This window comes from Muscardinus avellanarius (assembly GCF_963383645.1).
Source record: "Muscardinus avellanarius genome assembly, chromosome: X".
Taxonomy (NCBI): Eukaryota; Metazoa; Chordata; class Mammalia; order Rodentia; family Gliridae; genus Muscardinus; species Muscardinus avellanarius.
The window spans coordinates 87,958,800-87,986,687 of record NC_137792.1 but is presented as its reverse complement, the minus strand read 5'-3'; the positions used below and the strand labels follow the sequence as shown (position 1 = coordinate 87,986,687).

General features: G+C 37.1%; 1 protein-coding gene across 1 annotated transcript in view; it reads right to left on the bottom strand.

Moving 5' to 3' along the window:
• KLHL13 (kelch like family member 13) overlaps positions 1–27,493 on the bottom strand; it is a gene marked incomplete at both ends in the record, with an annotated part of 394,445 nt that extends 366,952 nt beyond the window's left edge. Inside the window, one exon of the mRNA XM_080718603.1 lies at positions 27,450–27,493. The remainder of the gene's footprint in view (positions 1–27,449) is intronic.
• Between the last annotated feature and the right edge of the window lie 395 nt (positions 27,494–27,888).

Below are 27,888 nucleotides of genomic sequence, written 5' to 3'. Positions count from 1 at the left end.
CCTTACTCCTCTGTGCTGTGCTGGGGGTAGAGGTGTGCTTGGAGCAGAGGATCCTGCTCTCTGTGGTGAGGCTGTGAGCCTCCTCTTTCAGGGGTGAGATAAAATCCATTGCTGCTAGGATTCAGGCTCCCAGCTTCTGCAAATGACATGTGCTGTCCTCTCTCTCTCTCTCCCTCTCTCTCTCTCTCTCTATCCTCTCTCTCTCTCTCTCTCTCTCTATATATATATATATATATATATATATATATATATATATATAAATGGGAACCTCTATAGACATCCTTGGTGTCCTTGGTGACAGGACCAGAGCCTGCTGGATGGCAGGACCAGGTCTGGAGCCAGAGAGAGGCCAGCAGAGCTGGAACCAGGGCCTGCTCCACAACAAAGGGCCAGTAGGTCCTGCTACTGTGTGGCCAGGAAGCAATAGAAGCTGCTGCTGCCTCACCTCATCTTTCAGCACATTCCCAGATCCAAGTGACCTCTATTTTAAAAAATTGTTTGTGAATAGATCATCTTGTCAAAGTAACACACTTTCTGGCTTTCAGAATTTCAGTAAGTGGGAATAAGTGTGGAAATTAAAAGGACTTCCAAGGAATAAAGAAGCTGTAATTGATTGTATGTGGAGAAATAGAAGCTCTAATACATTGTTGGTGGGATTGCAAGTTGGTGCAACCACTTTGGAAAACAGTATGGAAGATTCTCAGAAGAAGAAAAATGAACTTACCATATGATCCAGCAATAACACCTCTAGGTATCTACCAAAAAGAATGAAAACCAAAACACCAAACTAATGCATGAGCAACCATGTTCATAACTGCACAGTACACCATTGCCAAACTATGGAACCAGCCAAGATATCCTTCAAGGTATAAGCAGATTATAAAACTATGGGATGTGTACACAATGGAATTTTACCCATCTATACGGGAGAACAAAATTATGGCATTTACATTGAAGTGTCACAAAAAATAAGAAAGCAGATGCTTTTCCTGATTGCAAAAACTAGGGAGAAATGGGTAACAGGAGGAACTCTAGATGAAGAAGGGATCCTATCGAGGAGCAATTAATGTGACATATCTGAGGGGATGGGAGGGGGGAAGATGGAAACTCTTTAAAGCATTTAATGTACTTAAATATATCAAAGTCAATCAGGAAACCAAGCATGGGAAGAGAGAAGGGGAGGGGAGGGGTAAGGGATTGGATAATGGCTGATTGGTTAATGTGTGCATGTATATCTCCACAAGTTTTTAATCCCATTTTTGACTACAATGCACCAATATAAATTTATTTTAAAAACTTTTTGTGACATTAAGTCACACATAGATTCCAATACAATATACTGGATACTTCAACACTCCTCTCACAACACTAGACCAATCTTCTAGACAAAAGATAAGTAAAGATGCCTCAGACCTAAATAACACCATAAACCAAATGGACCTATTAGACATAGAATATTTCACCCAACTACAGCAAAGTTCACATTTTTCTCAGCTGGTTATGAAACCTTCTCCAAAATAAACCAAATCCTGGGACACAAAGTTAGCACTATCAAATTAAAAAAATGCGACATACTCTCCTGTGTCTTCTCAGGACACAATGGAATGAAACTAGAAATCAACTATAAGAAGGAAGAGGGGTGGATTGGGGTTGAAATTGGGGAAGGGTTAATGAGTGACGTGTGCATGTATGCCTCTACCATCTTGTACCCCACTAAGATGTGTGACAACAATTCACCAATAAAAATTAAAATAAAAACAAGACCCTGAGTAACCACATAAACATGCGGAGATTGAACACCACACTGCTGAATGAGGAATGGGTCACTGAAGAATTAAGGACTGAAATTAATAAATTTCTAAAAACAAATGAAAATAGAAATACAACATATCAAAATTTCTGGGACACCTTGAAGGCAGTGTTAAGAGGAAAATTCATAGCACTGACTGCCCATATAAGAAGATCAGAAAATCGCCAAGTAAATAACATATTGACACACCTTAAAGCCCTTGAAAAGCAGGAACAGTCTAACCCCAAAGTCAGTAGAAGTCAGAAAATTATTAAAATCAGAGCTGAAATAAATGAAGTACAGAATAAAAGAACAATACAGAAAATCAACAAAACCAAAGCTGGTTTCTCGAAAAAATAAAAAGAAGCTAGGTGTGGTAGTGCACTCTTGTTATCCAAGCATTTGGGAGACTGAGACAAGAGGATCCTAGTTTGTGGACAGCCTCAGCTACTACTTAGGCCCTTTTCAACTCAGTGAGACCTTGTTTTAAAATAAAGAATAAAAAAGGGCTGGGGGTGTAGCTCAGAGGTAGAATGTCCCTGGGTTCCATCCCCAGTATCACAATAAATAAATAAATAAATAAATAAATAATAAACCACTAGCCAACCTAACCAAAAAAGAGATATCAATCCATATTAGTAAAATAAACAATAAAAAAGGATATATTACCAACAGGGTGGAAATCCAGAGAATTATCAGAAACTACTTTGAAAAATTATACTCCAATGAAATGGAAAACGTAGAAGAAATTGACAATATTCTAGACACATACATCCTTCCTAAATATAACCATGAAGTTATAGAAATTTTAAACCAACCAATAACCATCAAAGAGATTGAGGTAGCAAAAAAGAGCCTACCATCAAACAAAAGGCCAGGACCAGATGGTTTCTCAAGTAAACATTATGAAATCTTTATGGAAGAGCTAATCCCAATACTCCTCAGTCTACCATTTTGTACTCCATTAAGATGTATGACTACAATGCAAAGTATATAGAATTATAGAATTATTTGAATTTAATGCATAATACATTTTAGCTTTAAAACACATCCTCCTAGCTTTGTTCACTGAAAAGTTCTGGAAAAAATATACAGCTCAATAGAAATAAGCTTCATTCTTTATTTCTATACATTTTTCATTAAAAGCCACCATTTCTCCTTAAAGAAATAGCCAGCCCCAGGACTGAGCAGGAAATGTATATGATGAGACTGCAACATTTGTCATACCAGACAGGAAGAAACTATCAAAGACTAGTAAGATGGTGTCAAAAGGAGTCAGCCAGATTCAGAAATCAAAATTAACAGAGATGAAACAATTATAGTATCAATAAAAATGTTACCTGCAGTTGATTAGACACCATCAATTGTATTTAAATCCCTGAGTCATAATGAGTCTAAAGAAAATAAAAAATTACCATAAAGGATGTAATTAAATCAATTCATTGTTTTGCAAAAATGACAGAGTGATGAACTCAAGTATACACCCTATTTTTCCTAAATATTCTGTACATCAGGATAATTAAATTGTAAATATTAGAAAGTTTTATTCTTTATAGAATTATTCCAGATAATAAATGAAAACAGATGATATAATGATAACACAACTTTAGAAATTCAATGTGTTAATCATATATATAGATAGGTAATGATTATCAATGACAAGTAGCTAACATTTTAAAAGAGAAAAAATAGATCCTGTGTGCTTTTTCATAGAAAATCAACTAATGCTGTGTGATCTGCGGAGGAAACTCTTCAAGACAAAGATTCAGTTTCATGAGCAAATAAATTGCAATGAATTAAGAAATGGAAAGGCAACCTAGATTAAAGAATTAAGATTACTAGAAAACAAACATCATATGTGATTCTTTCTTGGGTCCTTAGTTAAAGGAGCAAGCAATGGAAAATTGTACTTACAAGGCAATTTTAAGTAAAAACTTATCTGATATTTGGTTATATTAAATTACCAATTTTGGATGAGTGTGGTGGCACACACCTGTAATTTCAATACTTGGGAGCTGGTGAAAAAAGGATTGCAGGTCCAAGGCCACTGTATAGTAACTCAAAAAAACAAAAAGACTAGGATATAGATCAGTGGTAGAGTGTCCCTGAGTTCTATTCTCAGTACCACAAAAAAGGACTTACCAATTTCTAGGTTCAATGATATTGTGGTTATTATGAGAGTTTTTATCTTTTAGAAATATTAAAATTTTTGATGGACTTATTTTATCAAATTTAATTTGTTAAAAAATTCTTTTCCCTCAAAATATTATAGATCGGGAGAAATGGGAGAGGTTAGATATAAAACAAGATTGGCCATGAGCTCTCAATTGTTAGAGCTGGGAAATAGCTACATGAAAAATCATTATATTAGTAGTGGTGCCTTGGATCTACTTCTGCCTTCTCACTAGAGCTCATTGTTAACTTTCAGGAATTTTGGCATTGCATTGGTAGCTAGAAATCACAGTGTGAGTGTTTACCTCATGAAAATCAGCACATGCTACAGATCAACCACCTCCCTGAAAACCATTTGTTAAAACATTTACCAGTACACCACTTCTATTCTATTATTGTACGCATTCTTTTTTATCCAACAAATATTTATTGAATGTCTATTATGTTCAAGGTGCTGTGCTACAGGCTGGGCATACAGCATTGAACAAAATGTATACAATTTCTGCCTATGATGATTTCCTAGAACTATTGTAACAGAATACCACAAATGGCATGGCTTAAAATAAAGAGAACATTTTTTTCTCTCACACAGTTCTGGAGGTTAAAAGTCCAAAATCAAGGTGTTGGAAGGGTAAGGTTCCTTCTGAAAACTGTAGGGGAAAGATTCCTTTGCTTCTTCCTAGGTTCTGGTGGTTCTCCAGCAATGTGACATTCCTTAATTTGCATCTGTGTAACCTCAATCTCTGCCTTCATCGTAACAAGGCATTTTCCTGTTTCTGTATTTTCACATAGCCATATTGGAAGGGTGCTGGGAATCAAAGCCAGAGGTTTTCTACCTCTGAGCTATAACTATAGCTCAATTTTATTTTTTGTTTTTGTTTCAAAACAGGGTCTTGCTAGGTTGATGAGACTGTCCTCAATCCTGTGGTCCTCCTGTCTCAGCCTCCCAAGTACTTGACAAGTACTGGGATTACAAATGTGTCTCACCACACCCAGCCCTATTTTATTTTCTATTTTGAAATAGAGGCTCATTAACTTGTTGAAGGCCTCTCTAAGTTGCTAAGGTAAGTCTCCAAACTGCAATCCTCCTGTCAAAGGTTCCCAAGTACTGGGATTATAGACATGTATGCCACACCTAGCCTATCTTCTTTTAGATCAAATTAAATTAAATTTTAATTAGCACGTAACAATTATACAATTAATGAGGTACAGTATGACATTTAAATTCATATATACAACATATAAGGACCAAATCAAGGCAACCAGAATATACATCACGTCGCTCATTTATCACTTCTATGTACTGGGAACAGTTAAAATCCTCTCTACTAGCTACTTTGAAATATTCAATTAATTGTCATCACTTAATTTTTTCTCATTGTGCTATAGAACATTGTAAGTTATTGCTCCTATCTATCAGCATCCCCATGTCCATTAACCATCCTAATTCCTCATATCCTTCCCAGGCTCTGGTAACCACTATTCTATTCTCTACTTCTATGATGATCAACTTTTTAATTAGTAGTATTAATTATACAGAATAATGAGTTACATTCTCATTCTCATACATGCGCATAACATGTTTTTTGTGTGGTTCTGGGGATTGAAAACAGAAGCATTGTACCTCTGAGCTACACCCCACTCCTATTTTATTATTTATTTTGAAGCGAGGTCTCACTAAGTTGCTGAGGCTGGCTTCAAACCTGTGATCTTCCTGTCTCAGCCTCCCAAGTAATTGGATTACAGGTTTGTGACACCACACCCAGCTTGCATATAACATATTTTAATCATTTCCACCCTCCCTTCACCCCTCTACCCGATGCCCTTCCTCTTCACTAAGAGTTTCCCTTTCACATTCATGTTATCTTTCCTCCTCTCCCAGATTCCACAAATGAGGAAAAACATATGATACTTGTCATTCTGGGTATGGCTATGTCAGCTTAACTTGATTATCTTTAGTGACATGGTTACATTTTTATTTAATCTCAAATAATGCTTCAGAGTGCATGTATTTATATATCACATTTTTTGGCAGTACTAAAGATGGAACGCAGGGCCATTCTACCTCTGAGCTACACCCCCAGCCCTATTTTTTATTCTTTATTTTGAAACAGGATCTCCCTGAGGTGCAGAGGGCCTCACTCAGTAGCTGAGGCTGTCCGGGAATGGAATCCTCTTGTCTCAGCCTCCCAAATTCTGGGATTACAAGCGTGTGACACCATGACCGGCTCACACTTTTTTATCCATTCATTTGTTGACAGTCACTTAGGCTAGTTTCATAACTTGGCTAGGGTAAATTGTACTATGTAAACATGGGTATGGAAGTATCTCTAAAATATGCTGAATTTGATCCTTTTGGATAAATATGAAGGAATAAATAGTTGTTGGGTGATATGGTAGTTTGATTTTTATTTACAGAGGAACTTCCATACTTATTTCCATGGAACATATACTAATTTACATTCCCATCAACAGTGTAAAATCCTTGCCAGCATTTGTTATTTGTTTTATTTTTTTGTATGAATTGGGGATTTAATCCAGGGCATTCTACTTCCAAGCTGCATGTTGAGCCTTTTTTATTATTTTGAAACAAGTTCTCCCTCACTTTCCAAGGTCTCACTAAGTTGTTGAGGTTGGTCTCAAACCTGAGAGTCTTCTGTCTTAGCCTTTCAAGTACTAGGATTACAGGTGTACATCACCATGCCCAGATTGTTACTTGTATTCTTTCATTAGTGGTGGGGGGGTTGAACTTAGGAGCACTTTGACATCAAGCTACATCACCAACACTTATTCTTTTTTTATTTTGAGACACAGTCTTGGTTGCTAAAACTGGTCTCAAAATTGTGATCCTCTTGTCTCAGCCTTCCAAGCATTGGAATTACAGGTCTGTACCACTGCAATGGGCTTTCTACCTATATTCTTTTTTAATTTTTTTATTGGTGCATTATATTCATACATCATATTGGGGTAAAGAACTCGTGTGTACATGTATGTCCACATCACTGATTTAACCCCTACCCAATTCCCACCCCATTCCCTCCCCGTCCCTCCTTCCCTTGCTTGGCTTAGTGGTTGACTTTGATATGTTTAAGTACTTTGTGTGTTTTAGAGATTTTCTTCTTCCCCCCTCCTTTCTCCTCCTTTAGGTTGTCTTGCTTGCTCCTCTATAGGATTTCCTTTTTCATCTAGAGTTCTTCCTAGGACCCATTACTCCCTAACTCTCACATATTAAGGAGAACAGTTGATTTCTTTTTTTGTGTGACTGACTAATCTCACTTAGCATAATGTCCTCCAGTTCCATCCATTTCCCTGAAAATGATGTAATTGAGTTTTTTTTGATGGCTGAGTAAAATTCCATTGTGTACATATCCCACAGTTTTGTAATCCATTCATCTGTTGATGGACATCTTGGCTGGTTCCATAGTTTGGCTATGGTGAAATGTGCAGCTATGAACATAGATACACACGCATTAGTTTGGTAGTTTGGTTTCCTATCTTTTGGGTAGATGCCCAGAAGTGTTATTGCTGGATCAAATGGTAGATTTATTCCCATTCTTCGGAGGATTCTCCTTACTGTTTTCCGAAGTGGTTGCACTAATGTGCAGTCCCACAGACAATATTTTAGAGTTCCCACTTATCCACATCCTTGCCAGCATCTGTTGTTGTTTGAGTTTTGAATGATTGCCATTCTAGTTGGAGTTAGGTGAAATCTCAGGGTAGTTTTGATGTGCATCTCTCTGATTGCCAGTGATGTTGAGCATTTTTTCATGCATTTATTGGCCATTTGAATTTCTTCTTTTGTGAAGTGTCTATTTAGTTCACTTGCCCATTTTGTTATTGGATGCTTTGTTTTCTTAGGGTTGAGTTTCTTGAGTTCTCCGTATATTCTAGATACTAGTCTTGCATTGGAGGTGTAGATGGCAAACATCTTCTCCCATTCTGTTGGCTCTTGATTGAGGTTCTTCACAGTTTCCTTTGCTGAACAGAAGTTCTTCAGTTTCATGCAATCGCATGTATTGATTTGCCTTTTAATTTTTTGTGCCTTTGGGGTCTTGTTGAGAAAGTGTTTATTTGTGCCTATGTGTTGCAGTGTTGGACCTATGCCATCTTCAAGGAGCTTCAAGGTCTCTGGTTGGATTTCCAAGTCTTTGGTCCATCTTGAATTGACTCTAGTGCAGGGTGAGAAAGTGGGATTAATTTCCAATTTTCTGCATAGGTTTAACCAGTTTTGCCAACACCATTTGTTGAACAGGCTATCTTTTTTCCAGTATATGTTTTTGGCCTCTTTGTCTAAAATCAATTGGCTGAAAGTGTGTGGACTTGTTTCTGGGTCTTCTCTTCCGCTCCATTGGTCTATGTATCTGAATTAGTGCCAGTACCATGCTGTTTTTATTACAATGGCTTTGTAGTATAATTTAAAGTCAGGTATTGTGATTCCTCCTGCATGGTTTTTGTTGCTGAGAACTACCTTGGCTATTCTGGGCTTTTTGTTATTCTAGATAAATTTAAGGACTGATTTGTCTATGTCTGTGAGGAATGATCTTGGTAGTTTAATGGGCATTGTGTTAAATCTGTAGGTCACTTTTGGGAGGATGGCCATTTTAATGATATTTATTCTGCCAATCCATGAACATGGAAGATCCTTCCATCTTCTAAGATCTTCTTCGATTTCTTTTTTCAGTGTTTTATAATTTTTTGTAGAGACCTTTTACCTCCTTTGTCAAGTATATTCCTAAGTATTTTATTTTTTGTGGGAAATCCTGAGTGGAAGTGTTTTCTGAATTTCTTTTTCAGTGGATTTATGGTTGGTGTACAGGAAAGCTTCTGATTTTTTAAGATTGATTTTGTATCCAGATGCTTTGCTGAATTTGTTGATCAGTTCTATAAGCCTTTTGGTTGATTTTGTTGGGTTTTCTAAATATAGTATCATGTCATCTGCAAATAGTGAAAGTTTGAGTTCTTCTTTTCCTATTTGTACTCCTTTGATTTCCTTTTCTTGCCTTATTGCTCTGGCTAGAGTCTCTAGTACTATATTGAAGAGAAGTGGTGATAATGGACATCCTTGTCTTGTTCCTGTTTTAGAGGGAATTGTTGAAGTTTTTCCCCATTTAATATGATGTTGGTGGTGGGCTTATTGTAGATTTCCTTAATAATGCTGAGATACATTCCTTCTATTCCAATTCTCTGCAGTGTTTTATCATAAATGGATGTTGAATTTTATCAAATGCTTTTTCAGCGTCTATTGAAATGATCGTGTGATTTTTGTCTTTGATTCTGTTTATATGGTGAATTACATGGATTGATTTTCATATGTTGATCCATCCTTGCATCACTGGGATAAACCCTACTTGTTCATGGTGTATGATTTTCTTGATGTGGTTTTGAATGCGTGTTGCTAGTATTTTGTTTAATAGTTTTGCATCCAAGTTAATCAAAGATATAGGCCTGTAGTTTTCCTTCCTTGAACTGTCTTCATTCGGTTTGGGTATTAGTGTGATGTTGGCTTCATAGAATGTATTTGGGAGAGTCCCGGTTTTTTCTATTTCTTGAAATAGTTTGAGGAGTATTGGGGTTAGCTCTTCTATAAAGGTTATATAGAATTCACTTGGGAAACCATCTCATCCTCGGCTTTTCTTTGATGGTAAGCTTTTTATTGCTGTTTCAATCTCTTTGTTATTGGGTGGTTTAAGTGTTCAATATCTTCTTGACTCAGTTTAGGAAGGTTGTATTTATCTAGGAAGTTGTCAACTTCCTCCAGATTTTCCATTTTGTTGAAGTATATTTTTTCAAAGTAGTTTCTGATAATCCTCTGGATTTCTACACTGTCAGTAGTAAAGTCTTCTTTTTCTTCTTATCTTCATAATTTTGGTTGATTCTCTCTTTTTTTTGTTAGATTTGCTAGTGGTTTATCAATCTGTTAATTTTTTCAATAGACCAGCTTTTGGTTTTGTTGATTTTCTGTATTGTTTTTTTAATTCTCTATTTTGTTAATTTCTGCTTTAATTTTAATAATTTCCTGTCTTCTACTGGATTTGGGGTTCAATTGTTCCTGCTTTTCAATGGCTTTGAGGTATGTCATTAGGTTATTTATTTGAAGATTTTCTGTTTTTCTTATGTGAGCACTCAGTGCTATAGATTTTCCTCTTAATAATTACTTCAAAGTGTCCCAGCGGTTTTGATATGTTGTATCTGTATTTTCATTTGTTTCTAGAAATTTCTTGATTTCACCTCTTATATCTTCTATGACCCATTCTTCATTCAGAAGTGTGGTGTTCAGTCTCCACATGTTTATGTTGTTTCTCTGGGTCTTCTTATAGTTGATTTCTAGTATCATTCCATTATGGTCTGAAATGGCACATGGAAGTATGTAACATTTTTTTTAATTGCTAGTGCTCTTTTTGTGTCACAGGATGTGATCTATTTTGGAGAAGGTTCCGTGAGTAGCTGAGAAAAATGTAAACTCCACTGTAGTTGGGTAAAATATTCTATATGTGTCCAACAGGTCCATTTGCTTAATGGTGTTCTTTACTTCTGAGGCATCTATATTGACCTTTTATCTGGAAGATCAGTCTAATGTTGTGAGGGGTGTGTTGAAGTCTCCCAGGATTTTTGCATTAGGATTTATGTATGACTTCATGTCAAAAAGAGTTTGATTTATGAAAGTAGCTGCCCCTATGTTTGGGGCATAGATGTTGATTATTGTTATTTCCTCTTGCTGGATTATTCCTTTTTCCAGTAAAATATGACCTTCTTTGTCTCTTCTAATAAGTTTGGGTTTGAAGTCTAACTTGTCTGATATCATAGTTGCTACTCCTTCTTGTCTTCAAGTTCCATTAACATGGATTACCTTGCTCCAGCCCTTTACCTTGAGTTTGTTACTATCTTTACTTGTAAGGTGTATTTCTTGTAAGCAGCAGGTGGATGGATTCTGGTTTTTAATCCCTTTTGCCACTTTATGTTTTTTATTGGGGAGTTGAGGCGATTTACATTCAGTGTGATTATAGAGAGATAATTTTTAATTCCTAACATGTTAAGATTTTATTTCTGTTTCAGATACTGTTTATTCTTCTTGCTTCATTGTCTGCTGAATGGGAAATCTTGTTTCTTTGGTTCTGGTGTGTATTACCTATTTCTTCTTTGCAGTGAATCTCCTTGAGTATTTTCTCTAGCGCTGGTTTTGAAGACAAATTCCTTCAGTTTCTGTTTGTAATGGAAACTTCTTATTTCCCCATCTAATTTGATAGATAGTTTTGCTGGGTAGGAAATTTTTGGCTGGAAATTGTTTTCTTTCAGATTTTGGAATATGTTACTCCACGTCCTTCTGGTTTTCATGACTTGGTTTGGGAAGTCTGGAGTGATTCTAATTGGTTTGCCTCTGAATGTCACTTGGCCTTTTGTTTTTGTTGCCTTTAAGATTCTCTGCTTGGCTTCCACATTGGTCATTTTGACAATTATGTGGTGGGGGGATCCTCTTCTCTGATCCTGTCTAAAGGGAGTTCTATAAGTTTCCTGGACCTGTGTATCGACCTCTTGCTCTATGTTTGGAAAATTTTCTGCTATTACTTCCTTGAAGAGATTATTGATCCCTTTGGTTTCACCTTCTTTTCTCTCCTCTATTCCAATTATTCTTAAGTTTGCTCTCTTAAAATGGGCCCATATTTCTTCAATGTCAAATTCCTGCTGTCAGATTTTTTTCTAAATTAGAAACTATGTGTTCATTTTTGGAGTGATCATCTTCAAAAAGTGATATTCTATTCTCCATGTGGTCTAATTGGTTGTTAATACTTTGAAGTGAGGCCTTTACTTCAATGATTGCATCCTTTATCTCTTTTAGATTCTCTCTGAATTCTTTTCAAAGATCCTCTATTATTTCTACAGTTATTTTCCTGATTTGATCTTCTAGAGATCTCTGAATTTCTGTGTTATCAGGTTCTGATGTTGTGGGGTTGTGGGTATTCATTGCTCCATAGTTATTCCTCTTTATCATGATTTTGGAAGTTTGTGCCTTCTCTGAGTTCTTCCCTGGGTCACTATGACTTCACTTAAGGTGCTCTGGATCTCGAGTCTGTGGTAACTCAGTCACCACTACTCCTTTACTAGGTTGTATTACAAAGTCTCAGACCCAGGGAGTCAATCGAGGCCACTTGAGACCGTGGGGGGGGGGGGGGCTGAGTGTTCTCTCACAGGGAACTTCGACTATGGTGTGATATCTCTGCCACCGCCACTCCCCCACTGGGTTGGACTGAAAAATCTCAGACTATCAAAGCTGCACAATCAGGGACTTCCGGGAAGATGGCGACCAAGAAAAGCGGGGCTTAAGAGCCCGGCTAACAACCAATCTCCATTACCACAAAATCAGCGCCTTTCATAGCCAGAAAACACCATCACCAGAGAAACAAAAAAATCACCAGGCTCCAGAGAGAAAGCTGACTGAGAATAGAGCTCAGAGCCACAGAGGAGATACACCGGCCTCACGCCCGAGGACGCGGCAGCAGCGCCATACTGCGGGTGGCAGCGGCGAGTTCACCGGACGGCTACAGCAAGCCGAGGTGAGCCGCTCCAGAACAGCCAGGCTAGATTTTTCAGCTCAGGGAACATCTAAAGCTCCCAGTGGCTGAGCTCAGCACACGCTGCAGGCACTCAGAGTGGAACTCAAAACCAAGAAGAAATAAGCCAGCCTCACGGCCGAGGGCGTAGCAGCAGCGCCATATTGCCACCGGCGGCAGCAGCAGCGAATTCACCAAGTCCAGTACAGCTACATCTGCGAACTCAAGAACAGTGAGTCAAATTGCGGCCACAGAGGAGAAATCCCAGTACTGTACTCCCTGGGACTTGACCCAGGGTGGGAGGGGCAGTGGCAGAGATATCACAGCATAGGAGAACCTGCAACCTGGCACCCCCCAAAGTCTAAAGCAGCCTCTATCGACTCCCTGGGTCGGAGACTCTGTGATACAACCCAGTAAAGGGGTAGTGGGGTCTGAGATACTACAGACTCGAGATCCAGAGCACCTTAAGTGAAGTCATAGTGACCCAAGGGAAAGAACACAGAGAAGGCACAAACTTCCGAAATCATGGGAAAGAGGCATAACACTGGAGCAATAAATGCCCACAACCCCACAACATCAGAACCCGATAAAACAGAAAATCAGAGATTTCTAGAAGATCAAATCAGGAAAATAACTGTAGAAATAATAGAGGTGCTTCGAAAAGAACTCAGAGAGAGCCAAAAAGAGATAAAGGATGCAATTAATGAAGTAAAGGCCTCAATTCAAAGCACAAACAACCGATTAGAACACATGGAGAACAGAATCTCACTCTTAGAAGATGATCATTCCAAAAATGAACGCATAGTTTCTAATCTAGAAAAAAATATCCGACAGCAGGAATCTGATATTGAAGAAATATGGGCCCATTTTAAGAGAGCTAACCTAAGAATAATTGGAATAGAGGAGGGAAAAGAAAGTGAAACTAAAGGGATCAACAATCTCTTCAAGGAAGTAATAGCAGAAAATTTTCCAGACATAGAGCAAGATGTCGATATGCAGGTCCAGGAAACTTATAGAACTCCCTTTAGACAGGATCGGAGAAGAGGATCCCCACGCCACATAATTGTCAAAATGACCAATGTGGAAGCCAAGCAGAGAATCTTAAAGGCAACAAAAGCAAAGGGCCAAGTGACATTCAGAGGCAAACCAATTAGAATCACTCCAGACTTCCCAAACCAAGTCATGAGAGCCAGAAGGGCTTGGAGTAAGATATTCTCAATTTTGAAAGAAAACAACTTCCAGCCAAAAATTTCCTACCCAGCAAAACTTTCTATCAAATTAGATGGAGAAATAAGAAGCGTCCATGACAAACAGAAACTGAAGGAATTTATGTCTTCAAAACCAGCGCTAGAGAAAATACTCAAAGAGATTAACTACAAAGAAGAAATAGGTAACACACACCAGAACCAGAGAAACAAGATTTTCCACCCAACAGACAACTAAGATTGGTTATCTGTGGAGATTCAATATTTATATTAGTCTTTTACCTATCTCTAAAGGGTATTGCTTGCGTTTATTGTTGTTAATTTTTAGGATTTCTAGTTGGAATATTAATATACCTTCAGATATAGCATTTGGAAATATTTTATCCCATTCTATTAGTAACTTTTAAATCTGTTTACATTGTCTTTGGATATACAATATGTTTTTTTTATTTTTTAGGGAGTTTGTATACTCTTCTGTTGCCAGTGCCATTGAAATCATAACCAAGAAATCACTGCCAATTTCAATGTTGTGAGGTTTTATGACCCAGATTTTCTCCTAAAAGTTTATAGTCTTAAGATTTATATTTAGGTCTTTTATCTATTTTGAGTTAATATTTGTATATGGGATTAAGTAAGGGTCCAATTTTATTCTTTTCCATGTAATTATTATTTTTCAACAATATTTAGTTAAAAGATTATTATTCCCACCACCAAATGTTCGTGGAAACCTTGTCAAAAATAACTTGACAATATAGGGAAGAATTTAGCTCTAGGCTTTTATTTAACTCCATTGGTTTATATATCTGCCTTTAGAATAGTACTACACTGTTTCAATTATTGTAGCTTTATATGGTTTGAAATCAGAAAATATATATTTTCTAGCTTTGTTCTTTTTCAAGATTGTTTTGGTTATCTAGAATCCATATTCCATATTAGGACAGATTTTTTTTGAAAAATAAATATATAAATATATGATAGTTTCACCTAAAAACAATAGAAAAAATATTCTCTGATAAGAAAGAAAGCAAAAAGAAATATTGAAATGTTATCTTTAAATCATCAAAAGCTTGGTATCAGACAAATGAAACTGTTATGTGAGACTATCATTTTTAATTTTGGATAAATTGCTATAATACTAGATGTCAACCACTAAGCCAAGCATGGGAAGGAGGGATGGGGAGGGAATGGGGTGGGGATCAGGTAGGGGCTAACTGGTCGATGTGTGCATGTATGTCTACAAAAGTTTGTATCCCACTATGATTTATGAATACAGTGCACCAATAAAAAATAAAATTAAATTTAAAAAAAAAAGCTGCGCAATCCCTGGGGGTGCAGTACTGGGATTTCTCCTCTAGGGGCCGCAATTTGACTCACGGTTGTTGAGTGCGCTGATGTGTAGCTGTTGTGGACTCAGTGAACTCGCTGCTGCCACCACTGGCAATATAACACCCCTGCCATGCCCCCGGCAGTGAGGCTGGCGTATTTCTTCTTTGGTTTTGAGCTCCGTTCTGAGTCCCTGCAGAGTCTGCTGAGCCCAGACCCTAGGAGCTTTAGACGCTCCTTGTGCAAAAAAAAAAAAAAAAAAAAACTGCTGAATTTTACCCGGCTGTTCCGCAGCTGCTCACCTCAGCTCGTTGTCCACCCCTCCTCTCTGGAGCCTGGTGGGTTGTTGAGTGCGCTGATCTGGAGCTGTCCGATGAACTCACTGCTGCAGCCGGTAGTATGGCCCTATTGCCACATCCTCAGCCATGAGGCCGGCTTATCTCTTTTCTGGTTTTGAGTTCCATTCTGATTCCCCCTCCTCTCTGCAAGGGAAGATGGCGCCGCTGCGGCACTGCGGGCTCGTTTATTTCTGGTGTCTGGTTGTACTTCCAGCCCTCTTTTTCTCTGTCCCTTGTATTTACAGGTTTTATTTCTCTGCTGATGGTGGTTTCTGGCTATGAAAGGCACTGATTTTGTGGTAATAGAGATTGATTGTTAGCGGGACTCATAAACGCAGCTTTTCTCTTTCGCCATCTTCCCGGAAGTCTGACTACCTATATTCTTAATGATTGTCATTCTGACTGCAGTGAGATGAAATCTCAGTGTAGTTCCATATGCATTTTCTTTATGGATAAAGATGTTGAACACTTTTTCATATAATTGTAAGCCATTTGTACTTCTTTTGATAAGTGGCTCTGCTCAGTTCATTTGAACATGTTTTGATTGGGTTATTTGAGGGGTTGGTGTTAATATCTACTTTTGCTTCCACATGTAAGTAGAACATGTATTATTTGTCATTCTATGTCTGACTTATTTAACTTAAAGCTCTCCAGATATTTTTTAAAAAATGATAAACTTTCAATAGTTTTTAATAACCATCTTCTTATGGACACCAGTTATCTTAGGTTACAAGCCCACTCCTCTCTAGTATGACCTCATCTTTTAAAAAAATTAATTGTGATAAAACACATAAAATATATTTGTGGGAATTAAACTGGTACATCCATCATGAAAAACAGTATGTAAATTTCTCAAAAATTGAAAATAGAAGTACCATATGACCCAGTAATCCCTATTCTGGGTATATGTACCCAAAGGAAATGACATAAACACCTCAGCATAGCACTCTGTATAATAGCCAAGATTGAAAACAAAAGTTCTGTCAACAAATTAATGGAAAAAGAAATGATGGTACCCACATACATTGGAATCTTATTTGGCCTCTAGAACAAAGATCTGCCATTTGAAATGACATGGGTGAACCATGGAAGGCATTATGCTAAGTGAAATAAACCAGAAAAGAAAAGAGAACATTATGTTAATTGAGATTAGGCAGTCACAGAAAGTGAAGGGTCATGTTTTCTCTTCAAATAATGGGAGAGGAACCCCAGTGAAGCCAGGAATGTGGTCTAAGGCAAGGGGAGAAGGAATAGTGAAGTTCATTGAAGAAATTACTACCATAGCCTATATGTACATATGTGAATATACCAATATCAATTTCAGTATTGTATGGGGAAGGGGAGAGATGGGGAAGCAGCGTGGGAGGTAGGGGGCACCAAATGCTGTGTGCATGAATGCCACTATCATTCTAAACTACACTATGATGGGAGACTACAGTGTACCAGTAAAAGTATTAAAAAAAAAAGAAAAACATATCATTATCTCACATATGTGATTTTTTTTTTAAAAAAGGGGGGGTTGCAGTGTAGCTCAGTAGTAGAGCACATGCCTAGTGTGTGAAAGGCTCTGGGTTAGATCTCCTGCCCTGCAAAAAAAAATAAGAATATATAGAAACACAGAATAGAACAGTGGTTGTCAGGGGCAACAAGAGAACTGGGTAGAAAAGGAGACAGGGATAAGTAGGTCAAAGAGTACAAAGTTGCAGTTATGTAAGATGAACAAGCCTAGAGATCTAATGTACAGCACAATGACTATAGTTAATAACATTCTATAGAAAAAATTTGCTATGAAAGTAAAAAGAGTAGTAAAAATAAAATGCTCCTGCCACAAAAAAAGAAACTGTGATGAGATGAATATGTTAATTTGTTTGGCTGTAGTAATTATTTTACTATGTATATATGTATATCACAATATGTTATATACATTACATATATACAATAAAATAAGTAAAATTAAATTAACCATCTTAATCATTTCTAAACACATGGCTCAGTAGTGTTAAGTATATTCACTTTGCTGTGCAATAGATCTCTAGTGATCTTTTTCATCTTGCAAAACTGAAACCTCATAACTGTTTTTTCCTTTCCTCCTAGCCCTGAGAACTGCCATTCCATTCTCTTTCTTATCTTTCTTTCTTTCTTCTTATTTCTTTGTTTGCTACTGGGAGTTGAAATCAAGGGCATTCTACCTCTGAGCTACACTCCCAGGTCTTTTTATTATTATTTTGAAACATCTTTGCTAAATTGATGAGGCTGGCCTTGAACCTGTGATACTCCTGTCTCAGCTTCCCAAGTACTGGGAACACAGGCATGCAATACCATTTTAAGCTCTACTTTCTGTTTCTATGAGCTTCACTACTTTAGATAACTCTATAAGTAGAATCATACAATATTCATCCTTTTACAATTGGCTTATTCCACTTAGCATAATGTCCTCAAGTTTCATCCATTCATCTGCTGATAAACATTTCTTATTGGCTGTTGTGAATAATGCTGTAATTAATATAAAAGTGCTGAATGTTTATTGAAATCCTGCTTTGAATTATATTCCCTTGTACATGTTTTAATATTTCAATAAAGATAAACATGAAAAGAAATTTTAATAGGCTATAACTCAGGGAACAAAATGCATGAAACCATAACAAAAATATTATTTAAACTCAATGTTTTATGGCCTGTCGTTCTAACAATTAAATATTGATCATATCTAAAACTAGAAAAAACTAGAATTGAGTTTCTAGATGAACATTGCTTTGTGCAAAATAAATGTAATTGACATACATGAATCAAATAGAAATTCTTATCTCTAGTGCAAAAGTTGATAAAAAGAAAAATGCACTTTTCTCTTGTTTGTTTTTAAGCACATATGTAGTCTTCTGTATTATGTATATAGGAACAGACAATCAGATTGGCCTCCTAATGTCTCCTTTGTGAACACTAAACTATAATTATGATTCATACACTTAGCTCCAATATTTGTGCGGTCTCAGTATTTGTTAAGAAGTAAATTCAAACACTCCCCAAGTTCAAAGCAATTGTGATTATTAGACTTGTAATGACCCATTTTGCCTTTGCATTTTGCCTTATTTTATGCCAGTACGGATTAGCATAAAATAGGTAGTGAGTGATAGAGTTGAAATATGGTTGGTTATTCTTTTCATCTAATGGATTCCAGTGAAGACAATAAAATAAATCATTAGTGGACAAATGAGAAATCATATGAAAGAGATTTAGAGTACCTGTGTGCTGGGTATGCATAACTCGATTGCCATACATATGCTTCAGAATGATGAACAATTTTTTCCATGGAATCTTCCAACCTGCCATTTGTTTATATGACTTGGCTCCACATTTCTTAATTTTCTACAAATTGTAGATAATAATATGATTGTAGAAACTATGCTGGTTTGTTATTCTTGGTCTCACATTCTTTGGAGGTCTAGGATGCCAATCACATGCAGGCCTAGAGAGCTCATGGAATTGGTATTAAAATTCATGCCTTCAGCAAAGTTTTTTTTCTCTCTCTTAAACTGGAATGCAATTTGGTCCACAATACAATACAAAACTTCAGAATGTGGTGCTATGAAATAACTGCAGATATCTGAAAGTTTAATAGCCTGCATGGGCAAATACCACTTAGCAAAAGTTCATAATGAACAATCATGCCAGTACCTCATTCATCTTAATAACATGGCGAGGGAGCCAGATGCAATGCAGAGTGCTGGAGGCTCTGTACTCCACTGGGAGTACAGAGCAAGCTGATGGGGGAAATATATACTCTTTAGTAGTTTCTCACTGGCTTACCCTAACCACTCAAGAATATTACTTTCCACTATGGAAATATGGAGGAACTAAAATTTAATAAGTAAAGTGAGGATAGGCAGCAAACAGTGGTTAGAAAAGAGAACTGAGGCCCTGAAGACTGTGCAGAGCATGATAGCCTGTAATTTTTCTGGGTTTTGTACCTTGGAAACTAGCTAATTCTTCTCTCAGGGTACAAACATGCCACCTGTACTCTTCTCTGATTATCTTTGATCAGGCTTATGTGGTAGCAAGTTATATTTCAGTGTTTGTGATCGGGCCCAGGGCATAGCTAAGTCTGTAATTACTAGCTGGTTAAATCAGAACTCTATTGTAATTTAGCAGCCATTTGTGTCAACTGCCTCAATATTTTTAGTGTTAACTTGTCCTTTCATACCTCTCTGGAAAGTCAGAAATAAAAATTAATAGTTAAGTAAAACCACAATTTGTCAGTAAATTAACAAAAATGCAAAATGAAGACAGCAAGTAACAAACAGGCAAAGTAAAGATTTTTTTGGAGAGAGAAGTTAGACATTCACTCAATAACTTTTCATGGGGTAGAAAGACAGTGATTTGGAGTATGTCCAGTTTAGGAAGAACAAAACTTTAAAATATGTTCCTCTAGTCAGTCACTGGAAATATTAGTAGAAGGATATCTATCAGAAAACCTGGATACTGTGAACAATCATTTGTGATAATTCACTACCTTCTGACCAGCCAATTCCCTAATGTACAGGATGTACATTCACAAACATATCAAAGTCAATCACTAAACCAAACATGAGAAGGAAGGAGGAGGTAGGGAATGGGGTGGAAATTGGAGAAGGGATAAATGAGAGTTGTGGGCATGTATACCTTTACTATCTTGTATTCCATTAAGATGTATGACTACAATGCACCAATAAAACATTTTTAAAAGAAAACCTGGATACTAATCTCAACACCACCACTTATTTTCAGACTGTGTGATGACATTATGGGAAATCATTTAACCTCTCTGATTCTCAGGTTTCTTGTTTATAAAAAATAACACCTTCCTAACTATACCACAGGGCTACTGTGAAGAACAAATGAAACAGCATGGAAAGAGCACTTAGCACTATCCTTGGTACATTTGTAACATTTAATTGCTTGGTTATAAAAATAAATCCTATTAATATTTTTTTCTTTTAGTACTGAGAGGGCATTCTACATCAGAGATACATTCCCCAGCCCCCTTTTGCTTGAAACAGGTACTCGCTAAATTGTAATTCCTTTGTATGTGGGTGGGGGTAACTGGGGATTGAACCCAGGGGAACTCTACCTCTGAGCTACACTCCCAGCCCTTTTTATTTTTTTTCTTTTGAAATAGAATCTCACTAAATTTCAGAGGGCCTCACAAAGTTGCTGAAGCTTGCCTTGAATCAGCAGTCCTCCTGTCTCAACCTCCCAAGTACTGAAATCATAGGTGTGTATCAGCTAGTAATTCCTAATATTGAAGCAAATAGGTTTTCTGGGCTCTTCAAGAGAGAAGAAGAATTCCTTAGCCAACATTCTTTCTCATTCCTCACACCAATCGCTAATTAGAATGACATAGCAGAATTAATGAGGAACTCAGGTTGAAACGAGTGAGCTCTATTCATCCTTCAGATTGAGAAAGGCTATTTCTAATTGTTTTTTTTTCTTCCTCTATACTGCTCCTGAAATGCTAAGTTGATGAGGTTAACGAAAATGATATATAAACAAGCTAACTATTTCCAAGGGAAATGAACGCTCACACAATTTAATGCTGGTGGTGCTTAGTAAACAATCCTTTCACCGAGTAAACAAAAGAGGGAAACTGTGAAAAGAGACATGTTGTGAAACTGATTAAAGCACCTTATGCATACATGTCTTAAGATTTCTGTTTTACTGCTCACCTATCAGATACATGCCATTGGAAGAGTCTGGCAACACAAACACATGAAAATTTTCTTAATCAAGTGCATATGTGTAGATCTGACACTTTGCTTAGAGAGGTGGATAAAAAAAATGTTGGAGTCACTTGTTTATGTACTTGGGCAGCTGTGCAGTTGGATCAATGCCACCCTAATTCCCTACTGAAACACAGGGAGCAAACTGTTTTCAAAAAAATAATGCCTAACACTTTGGCCAAACAGTTGTCTCCAAATGTTGCCCTCCTAAAAGAACACTAATCATTACGAATATATGATTAGGCGACATTTGGAAAGATCACCTGTGTATGTTTGAGAAGTTTAACTTTTTTCCTCTTAAGCCACCAGTACTGTGGTCATTTACTTGGGCTTTAAAGGGCAACACTTGACATTTGGTCTTCGATGGATTTAATAGGCCCTTGTAAGCTTAAAGGTTTTGCCTGGTTAAATCAGGTTTTATCACAGAGGCTATTTGCAACTTTCTGCTCTGTCTTACAGAAATGTCAGTGTTTGCCTTTGCTCTGAACTGGGCACAGCAGCTTAAGTTCTGTCCCTGAGTAGCTCTAAAAATAGAAGATCTATGGCTTTAAATCAGTGTTCTGAAACTCCCACCAACAACCTGTATGAAGAATTTCTTTTCACTAAGGATGCTGTAAGGAAGGCTTCTGAATGACGGAGAAAGGGCAATCTTTGAGTGAGGGGGTGTTATACACATAACTCTCTGCTACATTGTAAATTGCCAACATGCTTGCCTTTATTCTTTTCCCGGTAGAAGAAAAACATTTTGATGATAAGCTTGAGAAATAAATTCTCTCAGGATTCTGTGGAAATAACTATCTCATTTGGTATGGGAAGTTAAACTTCAGCTGGGCTTGCACTGCAGCTTGGCAGGCCCCTTGTTGACTCCCTTGGGAACTTCTTAGAACAGTTGTTCTAAATCCAAACTGTTTCAACTGCTCTCATGCCCCCGGTCCTAGCCCAGCTGTTCTCCTTCTCACAGATGACCTCACCACCTACTTCACTGCAAAAACTGTGGCCCTAAAGACTCCCTGATTTCCCTTCCTGCTTCAAAGTGCATAATGCATAGTGTCTTTATGTACTCAATCATAAACCTTCAGTCTCAAAGAAGGCAATGTCTCTTTTCCCTTGCCAAGGCAATGTCCTCTAGGTGGACACTTGATCCCATCCACTCTCAACTCTAGAGAGAAATTATTTCATCAGCTATATTTAGTGTCTCCATCCCATGATCTATATTCAGGGTTCCCCTGGCTTTTCTCCAAATTACCATCAAAATCCTCACCTTACTTCCTCAAGCCAAACTTCTCACTGACTCTTTCCTTAGGATTAGTTTGCTCTCCTTGCAACCTAGCTTCCTCCCTCTGTTCTATTATATTCGATACAAACTTCTGCCTTGAAACTCAGCAATGACCTCATAATTGGCAGATTAAATAGTTTTTTCTTAGAATTCACCCTGCTTGACCTCACATCAGTTTCAACCACTGATGATCACATCATCACTCTTCAAATTCTCTCCCCAGCTTCTATGAATTTACCCTTATTTTTTTTTCTACCTCTTTCCTTCCAGTCTGTCTGGAGTTTTGGCTCATTTTCCATTCCCATAACTCTTATTCTTGGTCCCCATATTTTTTATGCTCTTTCTTTTTGTGTAGATATTCACCTTTTCTTTAGAGGAATTAATAAATTTTTGTTGCTCTGAGTTTAATTTAATATTTGATATTTAGGTGATAACATCACATGGCCAATTACCTTTTCTACATAGATGGCTGCTTAATCCTATGCATTCATTCATTCATCCACCAATTGTTTAGTAAGCACTTACAAATAGAGTGACTGTGCAATTTATCATCTCAACTGGAACAAATTGAGTGTCAAAGGCAGCATCATTAATACTTATATTAGAACAACAAGCATAAACCTAGATTGTCTTTGGAAAACCGAGACATGGTAGTCATAAGTACAATACTATACAAGAAGAGGGAAACGACAAAAGTAAATTGTAAATTCATCCTGCCTTCAAGCATATGGAGCATTTAGTATAGTAGAATGATAACACATGTAAATAAACATAATACTATTAGGAAAGTGATGAATACCCCAAGAGAGGTGCAGATAAGCTATCCTGGGTTTTCAGGTTAAGAAGAAATTTATTTTCACCTTGAAGAATCAGGCAAAACTTATGAAAGCATCATTCACTCAAGTAACCCCTTTGATAGATGAAGATGGTGTTGGGTGGGAGATTTGGGTAGAAGGAACAGTATAAGCAGGGCCCCAACTCATGATTCTTAATTTGTGTTCTGCAAAAGAGTACCACATATATATGTGTGCTCCTCAAGAGTACTATATATATATATATATATATATATATATATATAGTCAGTATTCACACTGATGATATCCTGATTATTTGAAATTTTTCATATTTTATAACTTCATTGTTATTCCAAAGATGGATGATTTATATATTAATTACAAAATTTTTCTAGTAGATAACATGAAAATGACTTTTTTTCTTCTCTTTTCTTTGTAGTACTGGTGATTGAACCCAGGGACATTCTACCTCCGAGCTATATCCCCCAATCCTTTTTATTTCTTATTTTGAAAAAGGGTCTCACTAAATTTCTGAGGCTTGAACCTGTGATCCACTCATCTCAGCCTCCCATGTACTGGTATTACAAGCATGCACCACCACACCATCATACCACCACACATAGCAAGATGCCATTTTCTAAGAATCAGCACATTTTAACAATTTACTAACGGATGGAAGTAAAATGTCTTGAGGAAGAAACATCTTTTTCTACTCTGCACAAAGAATCCATATGGGCTAATGATCATCCTGAGCATGTGCAAAAGCTCAGAAGAGAAAATCATAGAACAGAGAGAAATTATCAGTGTGATTAAAGCACAGGGTGCATGAAAAGGCACAGTGAAAAAATAGTAAAGTCGATTTAGACTACATTGTGGATGGCCTGGAACGTCAAAAAAAGAAAGTCAAACTCTAACCAGGTAGACAGATGTTTTTAGAAGTTAACTTAGGAAATATGTGTAAAATATTTTCAAAAGGCAAGGACTGAAAGTAACGAGAACAGTAAGAAGGCTATTGGCTGACATTCTCCAATCTCTGTAAAGCGAATTCTATTTTGTATGGATTTTAATAACACTGGACAGCAGGAGAGCAGCAGAGAAAGTTACCTGGTTTCATTCAGCCCTACCATATCTCCATAGGTCTGAATATTCTATAACTTTCTGAAGTCAACGCTTCATAACCACATGCCCAAAATCAAACTCATCCTCTTCTCTTTGGATACTATTTCTTTTGTGAGCATTGTCATAAAATACAAGTGATTTGAAGGCAGTCCTGGGATAGAATGGCAGTACCATGAAGTCTTCAAGGACCCCAATTCCTTCTAGGTTTATACTGTGTATGTGTCTGTATGGTCCAAGATGAATCAGCTATTATATCCAAGTTTCAAATGGTATACTGGAAGAAGAGATGTGTGGTCTCTCGCTTTTTAAGGGAATTTCCTCAAAGTAGCATGTAACACTTTTAACTCATTAGCCAGTATTTAGTTATATGGATGACAAGGAAAATGAGAAATCGTGTCTTTCTTAGCTGAGTAACAATGTACCCAGGTAAAAATCCAGTTCCCTTTACTAAAACAAGTAAAAATGGATAGTGACCATGAGGAGGTAACTTGAAATATCTACCATGGATGGCATAATCTACAAGTCTGGTATGGAGAGCAAGGCAAGAAGAAGGGGTCAAGGATGACAAGTGTTTCACCTTGGATGGTTGGGAGAAGAGGTATTTTTTTCTTATTTGCAGGTTTATCTAATCCTGATATATTCCAGAACAGATTTTTTTTTTTTTTTTTGTGTGTGTGTGTGTGTGTGTGTGTGTGTGTGTGTGTGTGGTACTGGGGTTCCTGGAAGCCCTTCTACCTCCGGGCCACACTCCCAGACCTATTTTATAGTTTTTTATTTTATTTTTGGAAACAGGGTCTCTTAAGCCAGCATGACTGGCTTCTAACCTACGCGATCTTCCTGTCTCCACATCCCAAGCACAGGGATTACAAATGTGCGCCACCATGCTCGGCTTCAGATTTATGTATTTTAAAGGTGAGCTTTGAAATATTTTCTCTACTTGTAGCAACACAAAAGACACTATCCTAACATAGTTCAACTAGCAGACTTGGTTATAGCTATACCTATAGATTATCCCTATAAAAGGACCATTTGGTGTCCTAGTTATTACAGATTACATTAGCAATCATAATCTACATCATCAGAACCCCAAACAGATAATTAAAATATAATAATCCTATTTTATTATGATTATGTCATAAAATTATATTTCCAAGGAGTTCAAATATAGCATTGCTTCTTATAATTTTAATCTATATTGTAATAGGTGTATTATTTACATAAGAGACAAGTAATTTAATAATCATTTTACTGATAAGGTCAAGAATAAGTTTATGGTAATGTCCACAAGGTTTCTTCAGCACCAAGTCTCTTCTAAACTTTCTAGCAAGCAAGATTATTTCTCACAAGCAGGCTAAAAATCCCAGTCTTCCCTTCCATTATACCTCAAAAGAAACCTGAATGCCTATCATGATCCAGGGAGAGAAATGAGATTAGGCCAAGATCCTTCAACATATGCAGTCTTAATCTACATTAGCCATATATGGTTATTCAAAATAAAGTTATTTCTTATCCAAAATAGAATTCCCAATGTTTACAGACCAAGCATCCAAAATATATATCCAAAAGATTCTGTTGAGATTTCAAGAACCCAGTCCACTCCCAGTGCTTGAGAGACTGAGGAAGGAGGATCACATTTGCAAGGTGTAGCTTTGTTGTAAAACCCCTGGATTCTATCCCCAGCAACACACACACACACACACACACACACACACACACACACACACACACACATGGATGAATGGATGAGAACCATTTTGAAAAAGAACCTCCTCTATTCTGGACTTACGCAAAAAAGGACAGGAAAGAAAGGAACAGGCAACAAGAAAGGTACAAGGAATAGAAAAAAAAGGACTTTTTTTTGTTTTTGTTTGCATTGTTTTTGTTTAGGATTTTGTTTAGTACTGATCTAAACAACATCTTAGTGAAACAGGTCAGTATTTACAGTCCTTTGATCCCACTTAAACTTTCTGTGCCTCATCTGTTAAGCATCTTGGCCAAGATCACATACCAAATCAATGATACAGTCATCATGAGGCCTCAAGTGCCTGGTTCCCTGTTTCATATTTTAAATAAGCCAAGTGACAGAAGAGAGGGGAAAACTGGGTCAGAGAAACAAAGTTGGCCTAAAAATTCTGTGTTTCAAAATAAAGCAATTAGACAAAGACATTATATTTCTCATCTATAAACAGATAAATTATTCGAGGACCTAATATCTTTATTTTCCAATGAATGTATAGAGATAATTTTCAATGATGACAAGGACAAAATGACGAATGTATCATCACTGTTGATTATTTTATCTGATGAAGATTCATTTTTTGTAAATTTTAGTAGAGGTAGGGAAACATGTTAAGCAATTGAGTAATGCAGCAGAGATATAAAGATCTAACCAAGTAAGAAAGTATACAAGCTGAGACTAACATCAAAGGTAGATTTAAAAAAAATATTAGTTGACCTGGGAGTGCTGGCACACTCTAATAATCTCAGTATTTGGGAGGTTGAGACAGGAGGATTGCAGATTCAAGTACAACCTCAGCAATATAGTGAGACTCTCAGCAACCCAAAGATACTCTATTTCAATTCAAAAAAAAATTGAAAAGACTAGGAATGTATTTCAGAGGTAAAATGCTCTGGGTTCAATCCCCAGTACCAAAACTATATATAGAGAGATATATTAGTTGAAACCAGGCATGATGGCACAGGCCTGTAATCCCAGTACTTGGAAGTCTGATACAGGAAGATCACAAGCTTGAGGCCAGCCTCACCAACTTTGTGAGGTCCTCAGTAACTTACTGAGACCCTGTTTCAAAATAAAATATAAAAATTTCCGGGAGTATAGCTCAGAGGTAGAATGCCCCTGGGTTTAATTCCCAGGTCAAAAATAATATTAGTTGCTACTATCTGTCCCATGGATTCTTGATCATATAAATTGTTTTCCACCAATTTCTTCTATTTCCTTTAAGATTATCTTTAGATTCCTAAATATATATTCCAAACTGTTTGTTTGTTTGTTTGTTGTTTGTGGATTTGTTTCTTTTGGTATTGGGTATTAAACCCAGGGGAGTTCTTTCTCTAAGCCAATCCCCAGCCTTTAGCTTCTGTTCATGCCTCTCTCTGCTCTCTCTCTTCGTTATCCTCCTCCTCCTCCTCCTCCTCCTCCTCCTCCTCCTCCTCCTCCTCCGCCTGTCTTTCTTTTACACACACACACACACACACACACACACACACACACACGGGAAACTCAGAAGTTTCCCAGTGCTTCCCATCAGCCACCTTGGGAACATGAAAGAGGCCAAATATGTCTTATTGCTGGGACTCATGAACTATAAGGAAAAATACAGGGATGGGACCAAGTAGCTTTACTCAAGGCAAATCTGACTAAGAAAAAGTTGCTAGTATAGCTGTGAGTATACTCACTTATCTATGCTTCTACACTTCTACACACACACACACACACACACACACACACACACACACCTCCAATTTGGTGGATGGCCACAAACTCCCAAGTTTTCTCCTATAAATCTCTTTGAGTATTTTCTCTAGTGCTGATTTTGAAGACAAATTCCTTCA